The sequence below is a fragment of the Mustela putorius genome, unplaced genomic scaffold (genome assembly GCF_011764305.1).
Source record: "Mustela putorius furo isolate JIRA1106 unplaced genomic scaffold, ASM1176430v1.1 tig00000242_pilon_pilon_pilon, whole genome shotgun sequence".
Classification (NCBI taxonomy): Eukaryota; Metazoa; Chordata; class Mammalia; order Carnivora; family Mustelidae; genus Mustela; species Mustela putorius.
The window spans coordinates 18,408,030-18,428,019 of NW_025421325.1; the positions used below are offsets into that span (position 1 = coordinate 18,408,030).

The 19,990-nt window shown below is 37.4% G+C and overlaps 1 long non-coding RNA gene across 1 annotated transcript in view; it reads right to left on the minus strand.

The window, feature by feature from the left end:
* Positions 1 to 19,268, minus strand: part of LOC106007194 — a 40,925-nt gene extending 21,657 nt beyond the window's left edge. Inside the window, exon 1 of the long non-coding RNA XR_001181770.2 lies at positions 19,142 to 19,268. This is a non-coding gene — a long non-coding RNA (uncharacterized LOC106007194). The remainder of the gene's footprint in view (positions 1 to 19,141) is intronic.
* Between the last annotated feature and the right edge of the window lie 722 nt (positions 19,269 to 19,990).

The following is a 19,990-nucleotide window of genomic DNA, read 5'->3' on the forward strand; positions in this document are numbered from 1 at the left end:
TAGTTAACATTTCTAGTGTTCTTCGTTCATTTGGTAGATTTATATTTCCATTGAGTGTCACCTGCCCTCTGTGTAGAGGACTTCCTTCAACAATTCTTATAGTACAGTTTTTCTAGTGATTTTTTTTTTGAGATTTTGTGTGTCTGAAAAAGTCTTTATTCCACCTTTGTTCATGAGACATATTTTTCTAGGTTGATGTCTTTTTTCCCAGGAATTTTAAGATATTGCTTTCTTGTCCTTATTTTTTTGGCTTATATTGCTTTCAATGAAAAACCTGCTATCATCCTTTGCACATATGTACATAATTTTTCACCCACCTGACTGCTTTTAAGATTCTTCTCTTAATTACTAATTTTAGGTAAGTTGATTATTGTAGTGTATAAAGTTGTGTTGCCCCACATCATATGTTCAAGTCCCATGCTTTGATATCTGTGAATGTGACCCTATTTGGAAATAGTCTTTGCAGATGTAATCAAGTTTAGATGAGGTCATATTGAACTAGGATGAACCCTGGTCCAATGACTGCTGTCCTCATAGAATGAGACAAATTTGAACACAGATACACAGAAAGGAGAATGTCATGTAAAGACACGGACACACAGAACAATCTGCATATGATTATGGAGGCAGAGTTTGGAGAGATGCAGCTGAAAGCCAAAGAATGCCAAAAATTTCTGGGAACCACCAGAACCTAGGAAGAAACAAGGAAGGTTCTACCACTGTAGCCATCACAGAGAGCCTGGCCCTGCTGACATTTTGGTTTCAGACTTCCAGTTTCCAGAACTGTGAGAGAATAAATCTCTATTGTCTTAAGCCATCCCATCTATGGTAGTTTGTTATGGCAGCCTTGGGAAGCTAATACAATTATGATGTGCCTTGGTGTAATCTTCTTCATGTTTCTTGTGCTTGAACCTATGGGTTTATAGTTTCTAACGAAGCTTGCAAACCTTCTACCATTAAATCTTAAAATATTGTGTCTGCCCCCTCCCCTTCTTGGGGGTGACAATTAAATGTCCCCCTAATACTGTGATAATTGTTTTCAGCCTTTTTTGTCGCTGAGGGTTTTTTGATGGTTTCAGTTCTATTGCTTTCTAATTGTCTTCAAGTTTACTACTATTTTCTTTTAGAATCTTTAATCTGTTGTTAATTCCGTAGTGTATTTTTCATCTCAGATACTGTGATTTTCATTTATTGATATTTGATTGGGGGTTCCATCTTCCATGTCTCCACTAACATGTGTGATCTTTCCTCTAAGCTTTTTGAACATATTTAATACATTTATAATAACTGTTTAAATGCCCTTGTCTACTAACAATATCATCTGTGGTGTCATTTCTGAGTCTCTTTTGGTTTAGTGATTATGCCTATTGTGGGTCTTATTTTATGATTTTTGCTGTGCCTAGTAATGTTTGAGTAAATGCCAGAGACCTTATGGATTTTATCTTTTGGGTGTTGGATATTTTTGTATTTCTACAAGTACTGCTGAGCTTTATTCTGTGATACATCTAAGTTACTTCTAAACCATTTAATCCCTTCAGGACTTGCTTTTAATCTTTCTTAGGTGGGGCCAAAGCAGCATTTAGCCTAGGACTAAGACTTAACCCACTTAGGAGCCTCCTACTGCATGCCCTAAGAATTAAGAGATTTTCTACCCTAGTTGGTGGAAACAAGAACTATTTATTCCCCAGGCTGCAGGTTTGTTCTGATTAACTCTTGTGGATGGTTATTTTGCAGTCTCAGAAGAATCATGTATGTAAGGCCAATTTTTCATTATTAAAGACAAAGACACGCTATTACATTGCCTAGGGCAACAATACTTTAAGGGGGCTCACAAAAATGTTGTAATTTCTTTTATGATCAGAAGAAAAAATTTCAAAGACAACGTTTTAATCTAGACTAATATTTTTATCTTTATACCAATGCACTTACAAAATATGTGGATGTATGGAGAAAATACCTCAGGAAGGGAGAAATGCCCACAAAATCACAAGTGGAATTGCATGTAGATAGGAGAGCACATGTTGGTTAAGAGCTGGGAATGAAGATTATCTCTCAACAAATAGTAATTGAAACCATGTAATTGGGTGAACTCCCTGATGGATTGGTTTCCTGGGAAACAAGCAGGGAGCAAAGCCTGAGTTCTGGGTTTAGCCCAGTGTATCAGCAAGAAGAAGAACAGGGTGGATAGAGGGAGAAGGGCAGTGAGAGAGGCTGTGTGGGGTGGGGTGGAGAGCAGGACCTTTAAAGTCGGCAAACCCCAGGAAAAGTTCACTTCTATTTCTCAGCTTGTGTTTACTTGTCTCTAAAAAAGGAATTAGTGCTTCTGCCTATAGGGGTCTATGAGAATTCAAGGAGAGATCTGTGAAAATTTTGTGTGAAGGACAAGACTCTGCAGGTGTTTGCATATAGAGAAGCAAGAAGGCTCTAAGTAATGGAAACCAAGATTATGGAGGGGTGGATGGTACTAGAGTCACCAAATGATACAACTGGGAGAAGCCCTTGGAGCCACTTAATCCAACGTTCACACCGGAAGAAGCTCAGGAGTCAAAGATATCAGAGACATTAAAGTGAAGGAGACCACAGGGTAGACTTACCTGCTACAGAAAGAGTCTGGCCAGTTTTCTAAGACGACAGTTACTATAAGCCTGGGAGAGGTTAGTAGGGCCAGCATAGTTCTAAGTATCAAAACCAGTATCTGGGGCACAGAATTAAATGTGGATAACAATATAGTATTTCCCCAATTTGTTGTTAGGATGATAAAATGATACAACACTTGCAAAATGCATGGTTCTCAGAATTTGTTAGTTTACAAAGAGACAGTTTTCTCAAAACATCCTTAGGAGGATCGCTCAGTCTCATTTCTGACCCCTATTAGGGAACTGACTAATTTGATTCAACTTGTTTTGGCCTTGATCAGTTTTCTCGTTTTACATGATAGGCCTTTTGTCTTTCAGGACCATCAGTCTCCCTTATTCTAGCTCAGAAGGTGAATGAAGACTCAGGAGCCCATGTGAGTTCTTGGGTGGTTGGGGGGGAGGGATGCATTAAGGGAACAAGCTCAATATTGAGACTAATTCTAGCATTCATGGAAGACTTTAGTTCTTCACTCATATCAGAATCAGTCAAAATGTAATCAATTCTTCTATGAAGGCACAAGCCCAGGACCTACTTTATCCCCTCTGTCCCAGATGGAATTAATGAAACTGGAGTTGAGTCTCTGTCATTTTGTGTTCAAATACCCTGACTGTCTGGTAAAAAAAAAAAAAAAAAAAAAAAAGAAAAAGAAAAAGAAAAGAATCAGGGCATTGCTCAAATATAGAAGTAGAAAAGAAACAGGCTAAAATCCATAGGGAAAACTTTCTATTTCTTAATTTGTCTTCTGTCCCAAATAGCTCTGCTATCCTCCCCCCCCCATTTGTGTTTATGTGTTAGATTTCTTTCTCTTGAAGTAGATGCCACCAGACTGACGGTCCCTAAACTAGGTCAAAAGAGTGGTGATGAATTGACGTAGGCCCTCAGGCTCTGTCATGCCTTGTCCTCACACCCTCTCAGTTCCCCAGCCTCCTTTCCATGGCATCTTAGGGTGGTTTCTGTTCCCCAGAACCATGGGATCTTGGGGGAATCCTCTGTTCAGCTCCAGGACCCTTTACTTGCAGATTTTCAGCCTTCTTAGATGGAAGGAGAGAGTAGGTAGATCTTGATTGTCCTTAGCCCTTTTAACCTTTCCCTAATCTTGAGTCCTCATTCCACTCTAGCACTGATGAAATAATTTCAGAGGACAATTACCTATTTCTCATGGCAGCCAGAAAGCCACAATTCTCTTTGAAGACTTCCTTTTTATTAGGATCTGTTTCAAACAGACAGAAAAGATCCAAGTCTGGGATCTCCTATGTGCAATTGTGACAGCATCAGTGCAGTGAGTAAAATACAGGTTTTAGAGTCAAACAAACCTTATTTCAAATTCCAGGAAGCTGAGACTGAGAGAAGTGAATGACTTGTTTAATATAACCCAATAAAAGGCAGAGTCCAGTGTCAAACTGCAACTTTAAAATTCCTCTCCAATACACCTTTTGCTACCTCACTTAAAATTGGCATTACCCCTGAGTACCCCCCTCCTTCCTTGATAATCTCTGTTAAGAATCAAGGACCAAATTTTTCCTTTTTCTCAAGATAAAAAGAATAGCTTTGACATGCTTATGAATAATATCTGAGAGGAAAAACATACTATGCTGAAGATTCCTAGTGCCAGTGTTGAAGCCAACAATCCTAGTAGATACTGTTGCCCTGGGGGCAAGGATTTTCCTTTCCAATGGTATGAAAACAAAAACAAAAACCAAGTCTGGGTAGTATGCCATAAGTTATAGTAGACCAGTACTCTCATAGTATCAACAAAAAAAGCCTGGATTTTTTTTTAAATTTCTTTTCAGTGTAACAGTATTCATTGTTTTTGCACCACACCCAGTGCTCCATGCAATCCGTGCCCTCCCTAATACCCATCACCTGGTTTCCCCCAACCTCCCACCCCCTGCCCCTTCAAAACCCTCAGATTGTTGTTCAGAGTCCATATTCTCTCATGGTTCACCTCCCCTTCCAATTTCCCTCAACTCCCTTCTCCTCTCCATCTCCCCTTGTACTCTATGCTATTTGTTATGCTCCACAAGTAAGTGAAACCATATGATAATTGACTCTCTCTGCTTGACTTATTTCACTCAGCATAATCTCATTCAGTCCCATCCATGTTGCTACAAAAGTTGGGTATTCATCCTTTCTGATGGAGGCATAATACTTCATAGTGTATATGGACCACATCTTCCTTATCCATTCGTCCGTTGAAGGACATCTTAGTTCTTTCCACAGTTTGGTGATTGTGGCCATTGCTGCTATAAACATTGGGGTACAGATGGCCCTTCTTTTCACTACATCTGTATCTTTGGGGTAAGGGAAAGATCTCTCTCTCTAAGGGTCATAGGAAAGCTCTATTTTTAATTTCTTGAGGAATCTCCACACTGTTTTCCAAATTGGCTGCACCAACTTGCATTCCCACCAACAGTGTAAGAGGGTTCCCCTTTCTCCACATCCCCTCCAACACATGTTGTTTCCTCTCTTGCTAATTTTGGCCATTCTAACTGGTGTAAGGTGTTATCTCAATGTGGTTTTAATTTGAATCTCCCTGATGGCTAGTGATGATGAACATTTTTTCATGTGTCTGATAGCCATTTGTATGTCTTCATTGGAGAAGTGTCTGTTCATATCTTCTGCCCATTTTTTTTTATATGACTGTCTGTTTTGTGTGTGTTGAGTTTGAGGAGTTCGTTATAGATCCTGGATATCAACCTTTTGTCTGTACTGTCATTTGCAAATATCTTCTCCCATTCCGTCGGTTGCCTCTTTATTTTGTTGACTATTATCCTCAATGGGAAAAAGCTTGCAGCCTTCCCGTTGAGATCAGAAACAAAACAAGGATGTCCACTCTCACCACTCTTGTTCAACTTAGTATTAGAAGTCCTAGCAACAGCAATCAGACAACAAAGAGAAATAAAAGGTATCCAAATTGGTAATGAAGAAGTCAAACTCTCTCTCTTCGCAGATGACATGATTCTTTATATGGAAAACCCAAAAGACTCCACCCCCAAACTACTAGAACTCATACAACAATTCAGCAATGTGGCAGGATACAAAGTCAATGTACAGAAATCAGTAAATTTCTTATACACTAACAATGAAAATACAGACAGGGAAATTAGAGAATCGATTCCATTTACTATAGCACCAAGAACCATAAGCTACCTGGGAATAAACCTAATCAAAGAGGTAAAAGAGGTGTACTCGAGGAACTACAGAACACTCATGAAAGAAATTGAAGAAGACACAAAAAGATGGAAGACCATTCTATGCTCTTGGATGAGAAGAATAAACATTGTTAAACTGTCTCTACTGCCTAGAGCAATCTATACTTTTAATGCCATTTCGATCAAAATTCCACTGGTATTTTTCAAAGAGCTAGAGCAAATAATCCAAAAATTTGTATGGAATCTGAAGAGACCCCGAATTGTTAAGGAAATGTTGAAAAACAAAAATAAAACTGGGGGCATCACATTACCTGATTTCAAGCTTTACTAGAAAGCTGTGATCACCAAGACAGCATGATACTGGCATAAAAACAGACACATAGACCAGTGGAACAGAGTAGAGAGCCCAGATATGGACCCTCAACTCTATGGTCAAATAATCTTCGACAAAACAGGAAAAAATATACAGTGGGAAAAAGATAGTCTCTTCAATAAATGGTGCTGGGAAAACTGGACAGCTATATGTAGAAGAATGAAACTCGACCATTCTCTTACCCCGTACATAAAGATAAACTCAAAATGGATAAAAGACCTCAATGTGAGACAGGAATCCATCAGAATCCTAGAGGAGAACATAGGCAGTAACCTCTTCGATATCAGCCACAGCAACTTCTTTCAAGATATGTCTCCAAAGGCAAAGGAAACAAAAGCGAAGATGAACTTTTGGAACTTCATCAAGATCAAAAGCTTCTGCACAGCAAAGGAAACAGTCAACAAAACAAAGAGGCAACCCATGGAGTGGGAGAAGATTTTTTTTCTTTCTTTCTTTTTTTTTTTTTTAAGAATCACAGCATAGGACAACTGTGAGAGCCCTGAGGAGTAAATGAACTATAATTTCAGAAAAACGGTACTGTTGTGGAATGAGCTGATGTCCCTCCTCTTCTCTGGGACTATTTACCAATAATTACTATAAGCTGAGAATCAGACTTGGACCAAAAAGATACCATGCACAGGAGCAGAGGAATCCAGTGAAGTTTTAGTAGTTGGGTGGATCTGCAGGAGAGATGAGAAACTTGAGAGGACCCAAGTGCACAACTGCAAGCTGAGTGCATGACTAAAAAGTTAAAACAATAACTTAAGCCAAAGAGAAATATCTGCAGTCTCCAAAGATCCACCACTTAAAGCAATCTGCCTCAAGATTACCACCTATATCCTCCTAAGGATAGGTACCGGGTTGAAGCTGTCTAGGCTGAGGCTGGAGATCTAGGCTGGAAACCCCAGATCTCCTGCAGACTTTCAAAGCTGAGGAGTTTGAGACCTGCTAGGTTCTCAATCAGAAAATCAGGATTGGTGAGAGAAATACTGATTCAATATGAGATTTGACTGCAGAAACAGCTATAACCTACTGAAGTCTTTGGTTGGATTGAGATGGCCAACCCTTTAATATATCTACCGAAGAGAGAGAAGGGGATTCCTCTCATGTGGAAGACAACAGCAAGTGGAACCTCTCTTCCTTTTCTTTTTCTAAATACACAATGTTGAGTACTTGAATTGATTAAAATTAATTAAATTTAAAAATTAACCATCGAAAGAACCAAGAAAATATAACTCTGTAATCTGGACATTAACATTGACAGTATGAAAAAGAAAAATCAATTATATGCTACTTACATATATTACATATAAGAGCACAGAAAGGTTGAAAGAAAAATAATGCAGAAGAAACTATGTAAAAACACTAGCCAAAAGATGACTGGTGAAGTTATACTAATACCAAAGTAGATTTTAAGACATGAACAGAAACAGAAACACATAGGATTCACATATTGGTGGTAGCACAAAGGGGGTTTTAGATTAATCATAATTAATATGTTAAATAAAATAAAGACAAGGTAGACAGAATAAATGAAAAGATTCAGAACTAAGAAATGAAAATTATGAAGAGCCAACGGATTTGGTGGAATTAAAAATATATAATATCTGAAATTAATAATTAAATAGGTGGTTTCGGCAGCTGATTAGATGATTAGACACAGCCAAACACAGAATTAGTTAACTAGAAGACAAGTCAAGTGCCAAGAGGAAGAAAAGGAAACATGCACAGCACAGGAGACATGTGGAACACATTCATAGTGCCTATTATTTCTATAATTATAGTTTCAGAAGGAGAAGAAAAGAAAAAGGAATGAGACAAAATCAATATTCAAGAAGTATCGAATAAGCATTTGTGAAAACTTATGAATATCAATCTGCATATTCAAGAAGGTCAGAGAACCTCAAGCAAGAGAAACACAAAGAAAATCACAACCAGGCATATCATAGTAAAACTGCTGAAAACCAAAGACAGTAAAAATCATCAAAGCAGCCAGAAGGGAAAAAAAGGCACATTATCTACAAGGAAACAACAATAAAAATGACAGCTGACTTCTCAGCAGAAATAGTGAAACACAGAATGTAATGTACTGGCATCTTTAGAGTGATGAAAGAAACAGTCTAGAAGCCTAGCCTAGTAAAATACACTCCTGAAATGATGGTGAAATAAAATTTTTAAACCAAATGGAAACTAAAGGAATTTGCTGGCAACAGGGTTATGTGAAAATAATGAAAGGGAGTTCTTTGCCAGAAGAAAAATAATCTTGCATGGAAGTATAAAATATAAGATGGAAAGAAAAGAAACAGAAATGTGGATAAATATAATATATATTACACAAAGCAACAATTGTAATGTCTTTTGGAATTTAAAAAATACATATGGAACTAAAATACGTTACATTGATAACTTGAAGGAGGTTTGCTAAATAGAATTCAAAGATTCTAAGCTTCCACCAGTTTCAGAGAAGTGATAAGTTAATGCATTTTGTTAGACTGAATAAGATAGGAACACTTGTTTTGTCTCTAAAAAATTATAAAATGAAGTATAACTAACAAGTTAATAGATGGAAAATATGGATTGATAAAAATTATTTGATAAATCTAAAAGAAGAAAAGAGGGGCGCCTGGGTGGCTCAGTGGATTAAGCCACTGCCTTCGGCTCAGGTCATGATCTCAGGGTCCTGGGATCGAGTCCCGCATCGGGCTTTCTGCTCAGCAGGGAGCTTGCTTCCCTCGCTCTCTCTCTCTGGCTGCCTCTCTGTCTACTTGTGATTTCTCTCTGTCAAATAAATAAATCTTTAAAAAAAATAAAATAAAAATAAAAGAAGAAAAGAATGGAACAAAAAATATATGGGTCAAGTAGAAAACCTATAGTAAATTTGTATATAAACCATACTATATCAGTAGTTACTGATATACTTAGCAGAGGATTGTCAGACTGGATGATAAGAAACCTAATTTTATCTTCCTCACAGGAGTCACATTTAAAATATAAGAACACAGAAAGATTAAAAGTAAAGGATTAAAAATATATATACCATGTGAACATTAATAAAAAACCTGATATAGCTATACAAATATTAGATATAGGATCCTTTAAGTCAAGAAACATCACTTGAAATAGTTTTTATTTCATGATAATAAAGGGGTTTTCTGATAGGAAGGTATAATACAAAATCTGTATGATCATAATAACACAGATTCAAAATATATAAAACAAAAAATTTCAGGAAAAAATAATAGAAAATTCTAAAATCATAGTTGGGAGCTGACTGGGGGCCAAGATGGCTAAGTAAAATGACCTTAAATTCACCTCATCCCATGGATACAACTAAATAACATTCACATCATTGTAAATAACCCAGAAAATGACCCCAAGACTTGCAGAAGGAACTCCACAACTCAAAGTAGAAAAGAGGCCACATTAAAGAGGATAGGAAGGGCAGAGACATTGTGTGGAGTGAAAATGACTGTGGCCATCATTGCGGGGAGGGAGTTGTGAGCGTGGAGAAAAGCAAGAAACACTGTCACAATGGGGAACCTGCATAGGTAAGATGAATCCCCATAACGTGTGATTTTGAAAACTAGAGGGGCTGAATTTTATGAGTTCTTATAAGTAGTGAGATTTAAAGCCTGGAATTTTAAAAATCAGCAGTCTCAGCTCTTGAAGAGTCAGGATGGTGGATGATAGGAAGCTGTGTCCCTGCCCTTAAAAAAATAGTATGATTTGGGGTGCCTGGGTGGCTCAGTCCTTAAGCGTCTGCCTTCAGCTCAGGTCAAGTTCCCAGGGTTCTGAGATCGAGCCCCGCATTGGGCTCCCTGCTTAGTTGGAAGCCTGCTTCTCCCTCTCCCTCTGCCCCTGCTTTAAAAAAAAAAAAAAAAAGTATGACAACCTGCTTGTGGAGTTACAGCAGAGAAGCAGGAGTTTGAAAAATGCCTGGGGCATATGGGAGGGAGGGGGAGTAGTTTACTCATTTCAGAGCCTGTCCCTAGAGAGAACACCCACTACCCCTGCCCTGCCACGGCCACCCAGGAACAGGCACCATTTCCTTTCCCCCTTCCCCAGCATAAACACATGGTCACCAGCAGGGACCAGCTCTATAACTTGCTCACAACAAGCCCTACCCCATGCACTTTGGCAGATCCAGCAGCCTATCCAGTCATTTTTGCCTCAGTCCCAGTGTTGCAGGTTTCCTCCCTCAGAAGACCAGTGCAAGCCTTGCCAACACTGCCTTTCCCAGCCTACACATTTTGCAGGGTCTGGGTCCTAACATTGGCATGGACCTAAGGTGCACCTTATTAAAATTGTATAGACTTCCCACATGGCCCCAGTCTCAGTGGCAGCAGCAGGTCTCATTTTATAAGAAAACCAGCATGTACCTTGTTAAGACTATACACCCCACCCCACTGGGGGCCATACACTGCCCACAACATGCAAAAAAGCCTCTGCAGATGGCTGCACTAAAAGAAAAGGTGTCCAGGACAAAACAGTGGAGCACATGCAACACACACAGGAGACACCTCTGAAATGGCAGCTCCTGGTGAACAGAAGACACTGCATTACAGGGCACAATAGGACCTCTTCTTCATAAGGCCATTATATTCAAGAACAGGAGATGTACCTGGCATTCCTGACACAGATAAACAGACATAGATAACTAGACAAAGTAAGGAGGTAAAATATGTCCCAAATGAGAGAATGAGGAAAAAAAATCATAACAAGAGGCTTAAATGAAATGGAGATAAGTAGTGGGACTGATAGAAAATTTAAGGTAATGATCATAAAGATATTCACTGGACTTGATAAAACAGTGAGGACACAAGTGAGACCCTTAACAAAGAAATAGAGAACATAAAAAAATTGGAGATGAGGAACACAATAAACAAAATTAAAAATAGGCCAAATGGAATAAATAGCAGGCAGAGGAATGAGTTAGCAACCTGGAGGACAGAGTAAGGGAAAATAATCAAGCTAAGCAGTTAAAAAAAAAAAAAAGATTATGCAAAATGAGAATAGACTTAGGAAACTCATCAACTCCATCAGGCATAATAATATTTGTCTAATAGTGTTCCCAGATGAAGAAGCAGAGAGAAAAGGGGACAGAAAATTTAATTGTAGAAATCATAGTTGAAAACTTCCCAGGGGAAGGAAATACATCTAGATCCAGGAGACACAGAGAACCTCCAAAAAAATCAACTCGCATAGGTCTACAACAAGACACATAGTAATTAAAATGGCAAAAATTAGTGATAAAGAGAATTTTTTAAAGGGCAAGAGAAAAAACACATTTACATACAAGAAACATCTCCACAAGGCTATCAGCAGGTTTCTAGCACAAACTTTGCAGGCCAAAAGAAAGTGGCATGATATATTCAAAGTGCTAAAAAGAAAAAAAATCTGTGGCTGATAGTACTCTATCCAGCAAGGTTATCATTCAGAATAAAAGGAAAGATAGAGAGTTTCTCGGACAAACAAAAGTTAGAGGAGTTCATGCCCACTAAACCAGCCCTACAAGAAATGTTAAAAGGGACTCTGAGTGGAAAGGAAAGACCATAAGGAGAACTAAGAAAAGTAGGAAATACAAAAGCAGTAAGAATATCTGTAAAAATCAGTCAAGGGATTCACAATATAAAATGATGTAAAGTATGACAGCATATACTAAAAATGTGGTAGTGTTTGATATATGGTATACAAAAAAATGGGCTCAAATTTAAGTAGCCATCAACTTAATATAGACTGCTATATGCAGAAAATGTTGTATACAAATCTAATGGTAACCACACATAAAAAAACAATAGTAAATAAGGAAAAAAAAAAGACAAAGGAAATCAGGTATATCACTAAAGAAAACCAATGAACTGTGAGAAAAGAGAGCAAGAGAAGAAACAATCAGATAACTACAAAAACAACCAAAAATATTGATTCCCAGGGATATAGGTACCCCAATGTTAATAGCAACATTATCTATAATAGCCAAATTATGGAAAGAGCCCAAATGCCAATCAACTGATGAATGGATAAAGAAGTTGTTTAGGATAACCTAGAACATATAGATGTGTGTGTCTATGTATATATATATCACATCTTCATGTGTATGTACACACACACACACACTGAATATACTCAGCTATCAAAAGAATGAAATCTTGGGGTGCCTGGGTGGCTCAGTCGGTTAAGCATCCAACTCCTGGTTTTGGCTCAGGTCATGATCTCACAGTTGTGGGATTGAGCCCCACGTTGAACTCTGCACTCAGTGTGGAGTCTGCTTCAGATTCTCTCTCCCTTTCTCCCTTATTCACATACGCTCTCTCTCCAATTAATAAATACATAAATAAAATCTTTAAAATTTTTTAAAAATTTAAAAAAGAATGAAATATTCCCATTTGCAATGACATGGGTGGAGCTAGAGTGTATTATGCTAATCAAAATTAGTCAAAGAATGACAAATACCATATGATTTTGCTTATATGTGGAATTTAAGAAATAAAACAGATGAAAATGGGGGGAGAGAGACAAATCATAAAACAGATTCCTAAATATAGAGAACAAACTGAGGGTTGCTGGAGGGGAGGTGGGTGGGGGATTTATTAAATGGGAGATCGGTATTAAGGAGGGCACTGGTTGTGATGAACACTGGGTGTTGTATATAGGTGATGAATCGCTGAATTCTACTGAAAATAATATTGCACTTTATGTTAACTAACTGGAATTTAAATAAAAACTTGGTACTACAAAAAAGTTACAAAATGGTAATAAATGCATACTTATTAATAATTACTTTGAATGTGAACGTAGACTAAATGTTTCAAACAAAAGACATAAGGTGAAAAATGGTTAAAAAACAATAACAACATCCATGTATATGCCACCCACAAGTGACTCATTTCAGACCTAAAGACATATGCAATTTGAAAGTGAGGGGACGGAGAAATATTTGTCATACAAATGGCTGTCAAAAGAAAGCTGGGGTAGCAATACTTATATCAGACAAAATAGACATTAAAACAAAGACTATAAAAAGAGACAAAGACACTATATAATAAAAAAGGGATAATCCAAGAAGAAGATATAACAATTCTAAATATTTATGCACCTAGAATGGGAGTACCTAAGTACATAAAACAGTTAATAACAAATATAAAGGAACTAATCAGTAGTAATACAATAATAGTGGGAGACGTTAACACCTCACTTACATTAGTGCACAGATCATCCAAACAGAAAATCAACAAGGAACAGTGACTTTGAATGACACTAACCAGATAGATTTAACAGATACATTCAGGACATTTCATCCTAAAACAGCAGAATACACATTCTTTACAAATGCACATAAAATATTCTCCAGAATAGGTCACATATTAGGCCAGAAATAAAATCTCAATAAATCCAAAAGATCAAAGTCATATCATGCATCTTTTCTATTGATGCTATGAAACTAGAAATCAACTGTAAGAAAAAATCTGGAAGGAGCACAAATACATGAAGGTTGAATAGAAGGATATTAAACAATGAATGGGTCACCAAGAAATCAAAGAAAAAAACCAAAATTACATGAAGAAAAATGAAACTGAAAACACCATAGTCCAAAACCTTTGGGATGCAGAAAGTCATTCTAAAAGGAAAGTTTATGGCACTACAGGCCTATCTAAAGAAACAAGAAAAACCTCAAATAAATAGTCTAACCATACACTTAAAGGACCTAACAAAAGAAGGGCAAGCAAAACTCAAAACCAGCAGAAGGAAAGAAATGATAAAGATTAGAGCAAAAATAAATTATATAGAAACAAACAAACAAGGAACAGATCAAAGAAGCCAGGAGCTGAGTCTTTGAAAAGATCAAAAAATTGTTTAACCTCTAGCCAGAGTCATCAAAACAACAACAACAACAAACTCCCAAAACAGGTGACTCAAACAAAATCACAAGTGAAAGAAGAGACATAACAACCAACTCCAAACAAATACAAAGGATTATAAGAGAATGTTGGGAAAAATTATATACCAACAAACTCGATCACCTAGAAGAAATGGATAAATTCCTGGAAACATATAACCTGCCAAAATTAAAACAAGAAGAAATAGAAAACTTAAACACACCAATTACCAGCAATGAAATTGAATCCATAATCAAAAACCTCCCAATGAAAAGTTCAGGACTAGATGGCTTCATAGGCAAATTCTATCAAACATTTAAAGAACAGTTAATACCTACTCTCAAACTTTTCCAAAAAATGGAAGAGGAAGGAAAACATCCAAACTCATTCTATGAGGCCAGCATGCCATGATATCAAAACTAGAGGGGCACCTGGGTGGCTCAGTGGGTTAAAGCCTGTGCCTTCGGCTCAGGTCATGATCTCAGGGTCCTCGGATCGAGCCCCACATCGGGCTCTCTGCTCAGCGGGGAGCCTGCTTCCTCCTCTCTCTCTCTCTGCCTGCTTGTGATCTCTGTCTGCCAAATAAATAAATAAATAAATAGTCTTTAAAAAACAAACAAACTAGAGAAAGACAGCACAAAAAAAGAGAACTACAGGCCAACATCCTTAATGAACATAAATGCAAAATTCCTCAACAAAATATTGGCAAATTGGCAAAAATCCAATAATACATTAAAAAAAATTCACCATGATCAAGTGGGATTTGTTCCTGGGATGCCAACATGGTTCAATATTTTCAAATCAATCTACATGATACATCACATCAATAAGAAAAAAGATAAAAACCATATAGTCATTTCAACAGATACAGAAAAACATTTGACAAAGTATAACATCCATTCATGACAAAAACCCTCAACAAAGTAGCTTTAGAGGGAACATACCTCAAAATAACGAAGACCTTATGTGTAAAACTCATAGCTAACAACATCTTCGATACAGAAACACTGAGAGCTTTTCCCCTAGATCAGGAACAACACAAGGATGGCCACTCTCACTACTTTTATTCAACATAGTACTAGAAGTCCTAGCCACAGCAATCAGACAACAACAACAACAAAATAAAAGACATCCAAATTTGTGAGGCACAAGGAAAACTTTCACTATTTGCTGATGACATGACACTATATATAGAAAACCCAAAAGACTTCAGCCCAAAACTGCTAAAACTGATAAACAAATTCAGTGAAGTCACAGGATACAGAATCAATGTACAGAACTTTAAAAAAATTTTATTATGTTCATTTAGCCACTGTATAGTACATAATTAGTTTTTGATGTAGTGTTCAGTTGTTCATTAGATAAGTATAACACCCAGTGCTCATCACATCATACCCATCATGCTATTATCACTCCCTCCAACCTCCTCCCCTTTGAAACCTTCAGATCGTTTCCTGGGGTCCATAGTCTTTCAGGGTTCACCTCCCTCTCTGATTTCTCTCCCTTTGGATTTCCCTCCCTTCCCCTATGGGCCTCCATTCTATTGCTTATGTTCCACATATGAGTGAAACCATAAAGGAGATGTGGTACATATATATAATGGAATATTATTCAGATATTAGAAACGATGAATACCTACCATTTGCATCAATAGGGATGGAACCCGAGAGCTGAAGTAAGGCAAGCAGAGAAATGTACAGAAACTTGTAGCATTTCTATATACAAATAATGAAACAACAGAAAGATAAATTAAGAACACAATCTCATTTACAATTGCCCCCAAAATAACAAAATAGCTAGGAATAAACTTAACCAAAGAGGCAGAAGAGCTGCACTCTGAAAACTATAAAATATTGATGAGAGAAATTGAAGATGATATAAGGAAATGGAAATAAATACCATGCTCATAGATTGGGAGAACAAATATTGTTAAAATTTCCATACTACCCAAAGCAATCCCTATCAAAATACCAACAGCATTTTTCATGGAAGTAGAACAAACCATCCTAAAATTTGTAGAGAACAACAAAAGACCCTGAATAGCCAAAGCAATCTTGAAAAAGAAAAACAAAACTGGAGGTATCACGGTTCCAGACTTTGTTATATTATAAAGCTATAATAATCAAAACAGTAGGGCACTGGCATAAAAATAGACATATAGGTCAGTGCAACAGAATAGAAGGCCCAGAAATAAGCCTACAATTATATGATCAATTAATCTTCAATAAAAGAGGCAAGAATATGCAATGGGAAAAAGACAATCTCTTCAACAAATGGTGTTGGCAAAACTGGACAGCTACATGCAAAAGAATGTAATTGGACCACTTTCTTACACCGTACACAGAAATAAACTCAAAATGGATCAAGGACCTAAATTTGAGACCTGAAACCATAAAAATCCTAGAAATGAGCACAGGCAGTAATTTCTCTGACATCGACCATAACATCTTTCTGATGAGTCTCCTGAGGCAAGGGAAATAAAAACAAAAATAAACTATTGGGACTTCATCAAAATAAAAAACTTTTGTACAGCAAGGGAAACAAGAAACAAAACTAAAAGACAACCTACTGAATGGGAGAAGATACTTGCAAATGACATATCCAATAAAAAGTTAGTATCCAAAGTATATAAAGAATTTACAAAACTCAACACCAAAAAAGCAGATAATCCAATTAAAAAATGGACAGAAAACATGAATAGATATTTCTCCAAAGAAGACATCCAGATATTGGCCAGCAGACATATGAAAAGATGCCTTCACTCATCATTAAGGAAATGCAAATCAAAACCACAGTGAGATATCATCTCACACCCCTCAGAATGGCTAAAATAATAATTTAAAAAAACCTCAAGAAAGAACAAGGGTTGGTGAGGATGTAGAGGAAAAGAAACTCTCGAGCATCATTGGTGGGGAGGCAAACTGGTGCAGCCACTCTGCGAGACAGTATGTATTTTGATGGCTGCATAGTATTCCATAGTATTCCAGTATATACGTATACTGCATCTTTATCCATTTGTCAGTGGGACATCTAATATAGGCTCCCTTTAAATGTAGGTTTTAATTAACCAAGCAAGCAGACTATTAAAGCCACTCACTCTCAAGTTTCAAAATCAGTTTATTGAATCCAGAATTTGTGATGTTAACAATATTGAATAATTTGGCCCCATCTGGTGCTACATTCATTCCTTCCTGTTCTAGCACCCCTAGACTTTATTTTAACAATATTTTGTGGCTTTATTCTAATATGTTAGCAAAATTCTGCCACCTTTTTGTTGTTTAATGTCTTCCCAGGTCCAATTATTTGTACTTTTTCCTGTGGGATACTATGAAACTAAACTAAATTCACCATATGTGTATTTAGAAACTGGAGGACGTGAGAGTTGGTGGGTTGAGTCTTGAGGAAAAATAGCATTATTTATAAGGTAACTGCCTCATGTGAGGTCATTATAGTACTTTCAATCAGAGGATGGCTGGAGTTGTCGGAGAGGAAGGATTTTTCTGCTAGCAAGTGAGACTCAGAGGGATATGTTAGGTCAAAATACTCAGACACTGTATTAATCATGCCCCTTTATTGAACCCTCACACCCTGTCCTAATCACCTCAGAGCCACCATCTGTTAATTGAAGGCAGTCCCTACACCCTGGAGCCTGTGGAAATTGTTCAAATTAGCCATTCCCAAACCAGCTTAGCTTGCTTAGCCTGCTTCTCTCATTCTTCCCTGCAAAAACCACAGAAAGGCTCTTGCCCACCTTCTCCCTTTGCTTCTTCTGCATCTTTACCAATCCTGTTGCTTCCCCAGGTGGTCTTACATAGTGTGTTGTGCTCTGTCTTCTTCCAACCTGTAGCAAACTATCTTTCCAATGACGGTTGTCTCCTGATCTGTTGATTTCACCATAAGTGAATAATGATGATAATACCTCCATTTAAAAATAGATGCATACAAATCCACCCTAATATCCTATTTCAGTTTTCAGGTTTCTACTCTTTCCCCAGTCCTATCTTTTGTATGAGAGACCTATAGGGGCTATGAATTCAATTTATACTGTATTTATGCAACCACTGCCATTAGACTGGGGACTTAAATTTTGGCTACATTGGCTCTGCAGCTATAAGAGAGAAGATACTTTTCATATAGCAGATAGAGACACTCTCTGGTTCTTTGACTATGGCTTAAGCCCAAAACATAAACCCCTGAGTTTACTAGTTTCTTTAAGCTTTATTCTAGGTAGTTAGGCTAATCCCATAGCCTTTGTATTTCTCATTCTATTATAATGGTTCATTTCAACAGCAATTTGGTTTGTCAAAGTTTGCTTTCAATTGTTAATTCATTCTAAGACACTATAGGTGATAATTAAATGAGTACATGCCACAGACTACTTGTGTCCTATTTTCAAGTGGTAACAAATCAGATACCAAATAAAACCCAAATCAGACACCTAATTCAAGACTACCCAGGACAGCAAACAAAACAAAACAAAACAAAACATTTGGGTCCCACAAATGGACCCACACTTATATTTTATGGTAAGCTGATTTAAACCAAGACACCAAGGCTATTTAATGGGTGAAAAGAAGGTCTTTTCAACTAAATTGGCTGTGTATATGGAGGAAATGAATCTTGATCCATATCACATCATTCATGGAAATTATTTCAAAATAGATCATAGACCTTAATGTTAAAGCTAAATAAATAAATATAAGCTAAATAAATAATAAATATATACATAAATATATACATCTGTTGAAGCACACACACTCAGTCTATAAGCAACTGGGCATGTCCCTCTGTGTAATTTATACCTCAATTTAAAGAAAAAAGTTACTAGTTTGAGCTCTTATTTCTTCCTTGCAGGGTTGTCAAAAATCAGACATGCTTTGTAATGGAGTCAAAGCAGCCCTCTTCCTGCACACACTTCCTTTCCAGGATCTTGGCTGAGTGGCAGGCTGTTTCAACCTCTCTGTCAGCCTCTGCCCTGAGCTGAGGGCACAGGACTGTGGCTTCTCAGTCTCTCCCAGCCTCTGCCCTCTGGAGGCCAAGTTGAAGGTCAAGTTGCTGTCACAGCTGCTTCCTTCATGAAAAAGAGGAAATTCTTATAAACCTACCTTTTTCAGGATCAGTCATCCATCTGCTGGTAGCTGTATTTCCCTGCTTACCAATCGTCAAAAGTTTAGGGTAGCTCTGCAGGTTCGGCAAAACAACTACATACCTGCTCTCATCTACTGAAATGCTTCTCCACCCACTCTCTAGATTCAGATGGTGGCCAAGCTGTCCTCTTCTGATGCAGCCAATGAAAACTAGCACAGAGAAATTCTCTTCATCCTCTTTTCTTCCCTTTCACTATGTATATGCAGAAAAGATTTCACCTTTTTATTTTATTTTGTTATTGTTATTCACAGCAAAAGGAATTCTACTTTAGGCAAACTCATCTAAAAACACCCATATTTTTGAGTACAGCTTTTCCCTTTCTCCTCAAAAATGTGCTTAATTGCCTCAGAAAAGAATGCCATTTATTACCTCTTGTCCAGTTGGAAAAAATTATGCTCATGGGTGATTGCATGAAGGATGGAGGGTCCATCTGCACTTTCCGATGGTCCAAAATGTAGTCTTGGACTGTTTTTAGACACTATTTACTAGAACAGTAATTCCTTCGATTTTGCTCTACCCCAATATATTTATCATTTCCTTTTATGCTTTAGGTTGTTTCTGATGTTTGCCTGCAAAGGTGCCTTGACTACTATAACCCATTCAGCTGTGTGTTTCTTTCCCACTTCATCTCTAGGACATTTCTACTTCAATGATTTCCTGATCCTGAATCAGAGCATTGTTCCACATGACCTCTGAGAGTCCAAAGCAGCAGTTAATGGGCTCTGGACCAGGTGGTAGCTATGGAAGCAAAAGAAGGTGAAGAACAGGATCTTTCTGAAGACCAAATCTGTAGGTCTCAGGGATTA